The sequence below is a fragment of the Myotis daubentonii genome, chromosome 2 (genome assembly GCF_963259705.1).
Source record: "Myotis daubentonii chromosome 2, mMyoDau2.1, whole genome shotgun sequence".
In the NCBI taxonomy this organism is placed as follows: Eukaryota; Metazoa; Chordata; class Mammalia; order Chiroptera; family Vespertilionidae; genus Myotis; species Myotis daubentonii.
This window is the reverse complement of record NC_081841.1, coordinates 205,147,800-205,159,471: the sequence shown is the minus strand read 5'-3', so window position 1 is coordinate 205,159,471 and position 11,672 is coordinate 205,147,800. Positions and strand designations below refer to the sequence as shown.

Below are 11,672 nucleotides of genomic sequence, written 5' to 3'. Positions count from 1 at the left end.
GCCTGCCTGATTGCCCCCTAACTGCTCCCCTGCCAGCCTGATGGCCCCCAACTGCCCTCCCCTGCCGGCCTGAAGGCCACCTACTGCCCTCCCCTGCTGGCCTGGTCACCCCAACTGCACTTCCCTGCTGGCCTGTTCGCCCCAACTGCACTTCCCTGCCAGCCATCTAGTGGTGGCCATCTAGTGGTGGCCATCTTGTGACAACATGAGGATGGCCATCTTGAGGTGACATCGCGTGAGGGCGTCTGCGAGGGCGTGATGCCACCTAGGCTTTATTATATAGGATTTTAGTTCTTTATGTGTTCTAGATACTAGTCCTTTGTCCTCTCTATAGTTTGCTAATATTCCTATTCATTCCCAGTTTGCAGCTTATCTTTTCATTCTCCTAACAGGGTCTTTTGTGGAGGAAGTGTTTTCAAGTTTGATACTCAATTTATCAACATTTCCTTTTATGGCTCATATTTTGTGTCGAGTCTAAGAATGCATTGCCTAGCCCTAGGTCATAGAGATTTTCTCCCATGTTTTATTTTAAAAAATGTTATAGTTTTCCATTTTTACATTAAATCAGTGACCCATCTTGAGTTAACTTTTGAATAGGTGTAAGGTTTAGGTCAAGGTTTATTTTTCGCCTGTGAATGGCCAATTGCTTCAGTATCACTTGTTGAAAAAGCTAACTTTCCTCCATTGAATTGTTCTTGCATCTTTGTCAAAAGCCAGTTGAGCGTATTTCTGGAATCTTTATTCTATTCCATTGCTGTATGTGTCTATCTCTCTGCCAATGCCACACTATCTTGATTACTGTAGCCATATAGTAAGTAAGCCTTAACATGGAGTAGAATGATTTCTACTACTTTGCCCCCCCCCCCCCCCCAGCTTCCCCAGACTCTGGACAGAGGGAGAAAGTCTTGGCCTGTGGGAAAGGAGGCTTCCCAGACCAGACCACTTGCTGAAGCTGGATTCTTTTGTCCATTCTGTCCTGACTCTGTCTGTTAGTCTACTTGGGCTGCCAGACAAAATACCACAGATTGGGTGGCTCAAACTGATAAATTTACTTTCTCAGTTCTAGAGGTGCTTTGATCTGAATGTTTGTGTCCAAACCCCCCACCCAAATTCAATATGTTGAAATCCTACCCCCCAAAATGATGGTATTAGAAGGGGGCCTTTGGGAGGTGCTTAGGTTATGACTGTAGAGCCCTTATGAATGGGATTGGTTTTCTTACAAAAGAGGCCCCACAGAGACCCTTACACCTTCCGCCATCTGAGGACACAGCGAGAAGGCACTGGGTATGAACCAGAAAGAGAGTCCTCATCAGAATGTGACTATGTGGCATCTTAATCTTGAACTTCCAGCCTCCAGAACAGTGAGAAGTAAATTTCTGTTGTTTATGAGTTACCCAGTCTGTGGTATTTCATTATAGCAGCCTATGGTATTTCATTATAGACAGGAGGCTAGGAGTCCTTGATCAATGACATTGGCAAATTCCATTTCTAGTGAGGCCTCCCTTCTTGGACTGAAACCAGCTGCCCTCTTCTTAAGTCTTCACATGGTCTTTCCTCTGACCAGGATATATGGTGGGGGAGAGGGAGAGAGGAGAGGGGATAAGCATGAACTCTCTGGGGTCTCTTTTTATAAGGATACTAATCCTTTCGGATCCAAGCCTCACCCTTGTGACATCATTTAACCTTAGTTACTTTCTCAGGGGCCCCATCTCCAAAGCAGCCACACGGGGAGTAAGGGCTTCAATATGTGAATTTGGGGGAAACACAAACATTGAGTTCATAACACCGGGTGACTCTGGGTTGGGGAGAAGGGTCTGGGGCTCACAGGGACAGAGGTTTCCTGGACCAATCTGCCTGCTGTAGCTGGATCTCTCTTGCAGTCCCAACTGCCCACCTTGGTATCCCTTGGCAGAAAGGAGAGTCTCGGGCCCATTGGGAATAAGCGTGCTTTCCCTGCCACTTACTTACTTACTTACTTTATTTATTTATTTATTTATTATTTTTTATTGATTTCAGAGAGGAAGGGAGAGGGAGAGAGAAACATCAATGATGAGAGGGAATCATTGTTTGGCTGCCTCCTGGACGCCCCCTATTAGGGATTGAGCCCACAACCTGGGCATGTGCCCCTGACCAGAGTTGAACCCAGGACCCTTCAGTCCGCAGGCCAATGCTCTATCCACTGAGCCAAACCGGCTAGGGCCCTGGCCACTTATTTTTGATGAGGTTTCAAATCAAGCCCCCGTTCTGTGGTATCAGGATCACCTGATGTCAGAGGGATTCCAGTTTGATCGGGGGAGGAAGGAGCTTACCTGGGCTGCTTCTGTTCCTAGCCCAGGGCTCAGAGAACGCCTGGTCTGGGCTGCCTTCTTCTGTAGGGTGGACGGATGCAGGATGATGCCCTGCTGCTGTCCTGTTCCTCAAGCTCCAGGGTCCCAGACTAGCTCACTTTCTCCTTGCCACCTTTTCAGGATCTCTTTTGGTTGTTTCTTGTGATATTTTCAGGGCATATAGTTATGCTTTATGGGGAGGAGCAGGGGAAAATGGATCTACACTCTCTTGTCCGAAGAGAAAATCTATGGCACCTTTAAAAAATTAGTGTTATGGCCCAGTTGGTTGGAGCATGGTCCTGATATGCCAAGGTTGTGGGTTCAATCCACCGTCAGGGCACATGCAGTAACCAACCAATGAATGCATGAATAGGTGGAATGGCAGGTCAATGTTTCTCTCTTTCTCTCTCCTTTCCTCTCTCTCTAATCAAATAACAAATTTAAAAAAGAAAAAGGAAATTTATTTTTAAAAATTAGTGTTATCTTGGTACTATTGTTGATGAAAGGGCTAGGCTAGGAAGATTGCAGCTTGATAAACTATACTAAGCACTTCAGTTAATCTGGTTAACTAAAATGAAACTCAAGGATTGCCCAACATCACAGCTACATGATAAGTATCCCATATGGCACCTTCTTGAATGTCTCTGTATTACCAAACCCCACAATTTTATTCAGCTACCATTGATGATAATCAGGTTCTAAAACCAATGGGTCTTAGCTATTTGAAACCTATTACTATTTATAGAACATATGCCTATTTGAATTTTTTTCATTAGTCATTATTTTGATTCAAGATGATAGACTAACCAATACATTGAAATTCAAGTGTGATTTAATGGAAATAGTCTCAGCATAAAAAATAAAGAACCCCTGCCAAACCAGTTTGGCTCAGTGGATAGAGCGTCAGCCTGCGGACTCAAGGGTCCCAGGTTCGATTCCGGTCAAGGGCATGTACCTTGGTTGCAGGCACATCCCCAGTGGGGAGTGTGCAGGAGGCAGCTGATCGATGTTTCTCTCTCATCGATGTTTCTAACTCTCTATCCCTCTCCCTTCTTCTCTGTAAAAAATCAATAAAATATATTTTTAAAAAAATAAAATAAAGAACCCTAGATTCAGGTTTTGTTCTGTCACTAATTCATTATTCACCCTTAGAGAAATACAGTTCTTATTTAAAATGAAAACAATAACTTCCTCACAGGGTTGAGAAAATAAAGTGAGCTAAAATATATGAAAGCATTTTGGAAGCACAAAATATCAGACATAGGTGTGACAACAAGGTTATTCTTTAGTAGGAGCTATAGTTGCGGCAGATTTCCCCTAATGCATCCACATTCTCAAATGTTACTAATGGCAGAAATGAGATGGCTTTCTAGGGCGAAAGCAGCCATTATCCTCTCTTGGTTCTGAAATACTTGGATTCATAACACCCACTCACTTTATAGAGGCTATATGGCTCAAGATCATTATTGAAATGGAAGTGAATAAAAACTAGGTTGAGTCCATGGTGAATGCTCACACTCCACACACATATTCAAATGTCAGGATACTGGGCTTATCTGGGAATCAGGACACCTGAGCTATTCTGCTCTCGACTCTAATGAACTATGTGACATTTGGGGAAGTCACCAAAACTTTGGAATACAATATGCTCACATGTAAATGCAACACTTGGATCTGATGAGCTCTAAGAGCCCTTCCTATTCTAAAAATACTCCCCGTGTTGCAAAGCTAGCTGATCACGGCAGTGGCAAACACTGCAGTTGTGCTTGGCCAGTATTGGTATGTAGAGTTTAACCAGGTAGGTGGTCTTGTGCTCCGTCCTGCTTCACAGATCCTTGGCTACATTTCCTGACTGTGCCTCTCCCTTTCCATCCCAGTTACCACACTGTTATTAAGATCATCAAGCTGCCGTGCCTAGACTGTCGCAATCTCTTGGGTCACCCAGCCCCATTGCTTTCCCAACAATTCATCATACATCCCTCAGTAAGGGTTATCTGAGAATTACAGATTTATTGAAGGTTAGGTTGAAGGACATCTTAGGCAGCAGTTATTTCAGGACTTCCCAAACCACACTCCTTTTAAGAGCTGAAAGAGATATGTATGATTCCGTAGTAAACAACTTTTTAAAATTCTGTATTCCTCCGTTGGAGATTTACAGCTCACATGGTATATTCAAGGCTCTGAGAAGTTTTGCTGTAGGGAGACCCTCTTACCGTTGTTTATTTTTTTTTAATATATTTTATTGATTTTTTACAGAGAGGAAGGGAGAGGGATAGAGAGTTAGAAACATTGATGAGAGAGAAACATCAACCAGCTGCCTCCTGCACACCTCCTACTGGGGATGTGCCTGCAACCAAGGTACATGCCCTTGACTGGAACCGAACCTGGGACCTTTCAGTCTGTAGGCCGACGCTCTATCCACTGAGCCAAACCGGTTTGACCTCTTATTGTTGTTTAATCTAGGGTCCCCAAACTAATCTGACAACACAGCTTTTTTGTTGTTGTTGCCACAAAATATATCTTAGAACTAGCATCCTGAAGAACAAAAAAATGCTGATCAGCCCATTTTCTAAATGAGGGGACTTAAGAGAAGTTAAGATGTAAACAAGGTCACAGGATTAGTTAGTGGTACAGCTGGATCTAAAAGCCATGTTTCCTAGTCCGGCTGGCATGGCTCAGTGGTTGAGCATCGACCTATGAACCAGGAGGTCACGGTTCGATTCCCGGTCAGGGCGCATGACCTGGTTGAGGGCTTGATCCCCAGTGTGGGACGTGCAGGAAGCAGCCAATCATTGATTCTCTCTCATTGATGTTTCTATCTCTTTCTCCCTTTCCCTTCCTTTCTGAAATCACTAAAAGTATATTTAAAAAATAAAAACCATGTTTCCCAAATTACTGATGACCCAGTGTTCTGTGAATCTTTCCACACCACTGACTATGAGTCAGGCCCTAAGGCTGCTGAAAAACAACAGGAAATTGTTTTTGAAAATATTTCTACACATGTAAGTTTTTATAACACATATGTGGGGTAAAAGAAGGTTATTAAAATAGACACCCATCACCCAGCTTAAGGAGTAGAATATTATCAAAACCTTTGAAACCCCTATAGGTCTCTACTCAATTATATCACCCCATGTTTATCACTCACTTGCATATATATATTTTTTTTTTCTTCAAATTTTATTTATTTATTTATTTATTTAAATATATTTTATTGATTTTTTACAGAGGGGAAGGGAGAGGGATAGAGAGTCAGAAACATCGAAGAGAGAAGCATCAATCAGCTGCCTCCTGCACACCCCCCACTGGGGATGTGCCTGCAACTAAGGTACATGCCCTTGACCAGAATCAAACCTGGGACCCTTCAGTCCCCAGGCCGACGCTCTATCCAGTGAGCCAAACCGGTCAGGGCAAATTTTAAAACTTTAATGGCATTACTGTAGTATTCTCCTGCAACTTACAAAGTTTGGCTTGTTCGTTATGTGAGATTCATCCATGATTAGTGTAGCTATAACTCAGTCATTATTGTATAGAATTCCATTGTGTGAATATATTACAACTTCTCTGTTCATTCTCCTATCAATTGAGTTGCTTTCCTTCTCATGTTGGTTTATCCTAAGCAATGTTGTATGAATGGTTTTACATGTACACACATGTGTGAGCATGTGGACTAGTGTTTCTCTATGGTATAACCTCAGGGAGAAAGTGCTGAGTTATAAGACATACTCATCTCAGTTTTATTTATTATATTATCAGATAATATAAAATAGTTTTTCAATTTATAATTTATATTCTCACCAGCAGTGTATGAGGGTTCCCATTGTTCCACATTCTTGGTAATATTATCTTGCCAGGCACTTAAAAAAAAACCACCCTTATATTATTGAAAATTTCAAACATATAAAAGAAATAAGCCATCCTTTAACTTCAACACTTACCAACTCATGGTCAATCTTCCATGAGCCATCTTGGAGTATTTTAAAGCTAATTCCAGATACAATATAACTTCATCTATAAAAATTTCAGAATAAGCCCCGGCATATGTGACTCAGTTGGTTGAGTGTCCTTCTATGCACCAGGAGGTCACTAGTTCAATTTCCAGTCAGGGCACATGCCCGAGTTTCAGGCTCAATCCCCAGTAGGGTGCGTGCAGGAGGCAGCAGATCAGTGTTTTTATCTCTCTTTCACCTTCCTCTCTCTCTCTCTCTCTAAAAAAAAAAAAATAATAATAAAAACATTTTAAAATAAATAAATAATAAAATAAAATAAAACTGGGAGCTGTCAGCAGCCATGTCCTGACATGTAAACAAAGCTGGTCTGTAAGAGTGTTATCGTTGTAATTAGCTAGTTAATATTAATAATAGGAAAATAGCAAAGGGGAGGCCACACATTATAAGCATGGTCATTTGGGCAGCTTCACCAGGAAGCTACAGCTTCCCACTCCCCAGGGAACCACCGGTCCACTCCCTGTATATCATGGAGAAAGGGATGGAGCAAAGAGGGAGATGGTATGGGCACATGAAGTTGGGGTGATGTAGGGAAGGTGCTTGCCTGTCAGTGTAGCCTGGAGAACAATGGATTGGCTGGCGGGGGGGGTGAACCCCATCAGAAACGTGCGATAACTTAGAACACTAAAATCCCCAAAGAGTTCCTCCTTGTTTGCTCTCCTGTCTTCTCTTGTACATTCTTACTCTCTCTTGCTCCATGACCTGCACTCCCCCGTACACTCGCCTGTTCTCTCTCCATAGCCATGTGGCCTTAAGCAGCCTCATGGCCCTTGGCCATGCAGAAGCCACATGCAATGAACTGCAGCTGGGAACACAAGCTAAGCTAGCCAGATGGTGGACTGGACTGAACTTTAATATGGAGCAGAAATTCTGGGAAGTGGCCTTACTTCTGGCTCTGCTGAAGAAAAGATTGGGTAGACAGAGATGAAACCTTGGAGAGGAACCTTCTTAATTTACATCATAATTAAAGCTTTCCATGAAACCCCATCCTCCTGTGGGAGCCTCAGGAAATTCTTTTATTCATGGTACCCCAAAAACTCTACTTCTACCAATAACAAGAGGAATGAGTTGACACAGAGAAGGAGAGACATTTTAGGCCCTGTTTCCAGTTGTTCCTGAAACCTATGTGTTTCTTGATGCTCACTCATCTTGATGTACCAAACCTTTCTTGGATTCCAAAAGACAAATCCCAACTTGTGTAAGGTACCCCGGACTGTCACCCACTTGCAACCGAGTGAGTCCAACTGACACCTATCTACTCTTTTTCCTAAAGAAATATCAAATCAGCATAACAGGAATTGGGAGAAATGTTGCCTCTAAGGTTGCCCCCAAGTGGTAATGTTCCTTATCAGCACAACCAGGTATGTTACTGTCAGACACCTTTTACCTTTATGTCAAAAAGAGACAAGGAGTTTGGCTCCACAGAACCATGGAGACTGGACTGGAAAATGAAATGACTTGGGAACCTGAAGGCATAAACCTAACCATGAGGAGGAAACAGAACAGCAGGCTGGTTATGTGGGGTTAATTACCTTAATGAAACTGTCTTCCGGGCCAGTCAATAGGACAGCAAGGGATATATAGTTCTCAAGTCTTGCTTCAGCAGGAAAGACAGTTTTCTTTAAAATGTTTTAACTAATTAAAATATTGTGGCAGATGCTCTTGATGTCCACCAATACCCTGTCAGTACTCTCCTGAGATCACCTGCAGCATCTGAGTCTATTCCTGAGTGCTTTCTCTGGCAGGAAAAAGAAAAAAGACACAGTTGTGTAAGTACTACCACATTTCTATCACGCTCCCCTTATCCGAAATTCCTGGCATTTCCTTAGTAGTCGACCCCTCGCTCCACCTCCAACCCGTGATAACGACTGATTAGTTTTCTCTCCCTTTCTGGGAGGTCATATCAATGGAATCACACACTATGTAGCTTTTTTTAGTTTAGCTCCTTTCACTTAGAAAATTGCTTTTGAGATTCATTTATGTTGTTGAACATGTCAGTAGTTTGTTCTTTTTTATTGCTTAATAGTATATTATTGTATGAATATATCACAGTGTATTTACCCATTCACCAGGTGGAGAGCATTTGGGTTGTTTCCAGTCTTTGGAGGTTATACATAAGACATTACAAACATTTACCTATAGATTTTTCCCGTGAATGTAAGTTTTTAGTTCACTTGGTAAATACCTAGAAGAGGGGATGCTGAATTGTATGGTACATTTATAAGAAACTATTAAAATGTTTTCCAGACAGCAATGCATGAAATTTCCAGTTGTTCCATATCCTCACCAACACTTGGTATTATGAGTTTTAAAAATTGTAGCCATTCTGATATGTATGTAGGGTGATTTTAATTTACATTTCCCCAATGAATAATTATGTTGAGCATTTTTTCATGTATTTAATCACTATTCATATATCTTCTTTCCTGAAGTATATATTCAAATCTTTAGCACATTAAAAAATATATATACTTTTATTGATCAGAGAGGAAGGGAGAGGGAGAGATAGAAACATCAATGATTCTCTCTCATCATTGATCGGCTGCCTCCTGCATGCCCCCTACTTGGGATTGAGCCCACCACCCAGGCATGTGCCCTTGATCACAATCGAACCCAGGACACTTCAGTCTGCAGGCTGACGCTCTACCCACTGAGCAAAACCAGCTAGGGCCAGCACATTTTTAAATTGGGTTGATCTCTTCTTGAGTTTTGAGCATTCTTAAGACATTCATTTCTTTAATTTTAAAATGAAATTACTTTTCTGGTTGAAATTGTAGTATATACTTAGTTTAAAAATACCAGGAAGCATACGTTTTTTGTGAAGAGTAAACACTAGAGAAATTTACTGTGATTCTTTTAATCACAATGAGATTAAAAAACACACACATAAAAACGTTCAAGACATCAAAAGACAGAGACTCATCAAAGGCAGGTCATTTTACTGATGATGCTAAGCAACACTCCCAGGTCACCCACACTGCTTCCCGCTCTCTGCTGTAGGTGGATTTTTCCTACAGCTAGGACCTCCAAGCAGGTATGGATCATTTGATCAAAGGAGTGGATGCTGACCCATTGCCAAGCCCCACCAGCATGACCAGGCTCCTGCCCCAAAATGAGATATGGTGTATGCACTTTTAATGCCTTCTCTCAGGTAGAAACTGTGGCAAACACAACTTTCTTTCCTCATGTAAGGCTGTAAAATGGTGAAATCCAATTACAAATTTGTTAACTCACCCAAGTACTAAGGGGAGAGTCTGTCTCTGTTCTTTAGTAAAACTAACACCAGGCAAGCACTTCCTTCACAGAGGACTTCTTACAGAATTCTACAAATGTCATACATTCTCTTCACTTGATTTTATGTGTATAATTTTATTTTCTTGAAAAGGAAACACAGACCTAGCTAAATAGTCCAAGTTACTAAACCCACGTGCTTGGCAAAGGGAGGGGAAAGAATCATTAAGTGGTGGTTTCAGAGTATCTCCTAAGAATCTCTCATAATATTTACTTTTGTAAGACTCAGGAATAGTATTGATATTTTCCTTTATAACCTCCCATGTTTTTTTCTATGCACACATATACATACACAAAATAGGATGTAATATAGGTAACATTTTCAATTTTTTCATGTATTACACCATGGAAGTCTTTTCAAATCCATAAATAAGGATCTATATTAAACCTATTTAATGGTTGCCCAGTATACACTGTGTAATATAATTTATTTATTCAATCCCCTATTTATGAACATTTAGGTTGTGTGCAACATCTCAATAATGACATTTCTAAAATAAAGCCTTTCTGTGTCCTTGACTACTTTTCTTTTTCTTTTTTAATATTTTTATTGATGTCAGAGAGGAAGGGGGGGAGAGAGGGGGAGAGAGAGAGAGAGAGAGAGAGAGAGAGAGAGAGAGAGAGAGAGAATTGAACTGTGATCTTCTGGTTCCCAGGTCAGTGCTCAACCACTGAGTCACACCAGCCAGGCCCTTGACCACTTTTCTATTGGGTTATTGAAAGTCACCTTAAATACTGGTGATGTTAAACATATTTAATTAAAATTTTTAATAATTATTAGTAACATCCCTTTCCCCCTCTCTTTCCTTTTTCATAATTTAATTTAAAAATCATTATGCAGGTCTGAGCATGGAAGGTAGTTGGAGTTTACACAAGGAAGGCAGCCAGGCAGGGTGACAGCCTGGCAGGCATTAGTAGGTACATACAAGGGAATTGAGCAATAAGTAAATATATTGAGGATAATGAGAGCCAGGCTTCTCACTTTTGGAGAAGGGAATTACAAATGTGGGAAAGGAAAAGAACTAGAATAAGCTTTGTGTGCTGGGTTGGAATTACAGGGATTGATGTGAATATAGAGATATAGAAAAATATATATGTTTATATATATACAGATAGAGATATGCAAATATGTGTGTGTGTGTGTGTGTGTGTGTGTGTACACACTTATCAGCTCCCTAGCTCTGTCCACTAAGAGGGCCTGTAGCAATGAGCCACCTAATGTCCACACCTTGGTATTTAATACAATGTTCCACGAAAAGAGCTCCTTGTAGAAATGGCTGGTTCCAGGTCTGCGACATGGAAAGTACAAGATGGGTCTGCAACATCTTATTGTATCAGAAAATAAGAAAGTGCTCATAGACTGATGGGACATATCAAAAGGACACAGCAGTCAGCTTGAATGGGAGTCCAAATCTGTGCCAAATCTTGGCCAGTTTGAGCATTAAAATAAACAATAATAGTAACCTTATATCCCACTGAATAGAATAAGGGTACATAAGTCCACGCTGACATAAATAGGTAAATGAATAAATACAGGGGAGAAGAAAAAGTTCTTCCTTGGAGTCGAAGGCCAACCAATATATTTAAAAGGAGTGATGGAGTTAGAAGACTGCCGCTTGTCAATCATTATAGGAAAATTAAGTCAGGCAAGAAACATTCAATTGATGCTAAAACTGGAAGATGAAACTTGGATGAGAACAGGATATTTACACAGACTCAAAGTTGCTCCCCACAGAAGAGTGATTAGCTATAAGTGGAAAAAGATGAATTTTGCCATCAGACATTATTAACATTATTTTGGGACAAAGTGACATGTGCTACAAGGTGGGGACACAGTAAGAAAAGCACAGCATCAATTCTGTGATATCCCTGACAAAAATCCATAACCTTAATCTAATGAAAGTGAAATGGGTGCTTAAAGTGTTTGTTAGTGATTGTGTTACAGAAGCTGAAGCATACACCTTCTTTCATAACCTCCACACATATGTTCTTCAATATTTCTTGATTGGCTACCATTTAATTCAAACTGACATTCAGGAGGCAGAAA

The 11,672-nt window shown here is 41.0% G+C and overlaps 1 long non-coding RNA gene across 1 annotated transcript; it reads right to left on the bottom strand.

Annotated features, from left to right (window-relative positions):
* Positions 1 to 4,767: 4,767 nt before the first annotated feature.
* On the bottom strand, positions 4,768 to 8,051 carry LOC132226455 (uncharacterized). Its single transcript, XR_009451057.1, has 3 exons — positions 7,867 to 8,051; positions 6,126 to 6,184; positions 4,768 to 4,862 (listed from the first exon to the last, which is right to left on the bottom strand). It is a non-coding gene; the product is annotated as an uncharacterized LOC132226455 (long non-coding RNA).
* Positions 8,052 to 11,672: the final 3,621 nt, after the last annotated feature.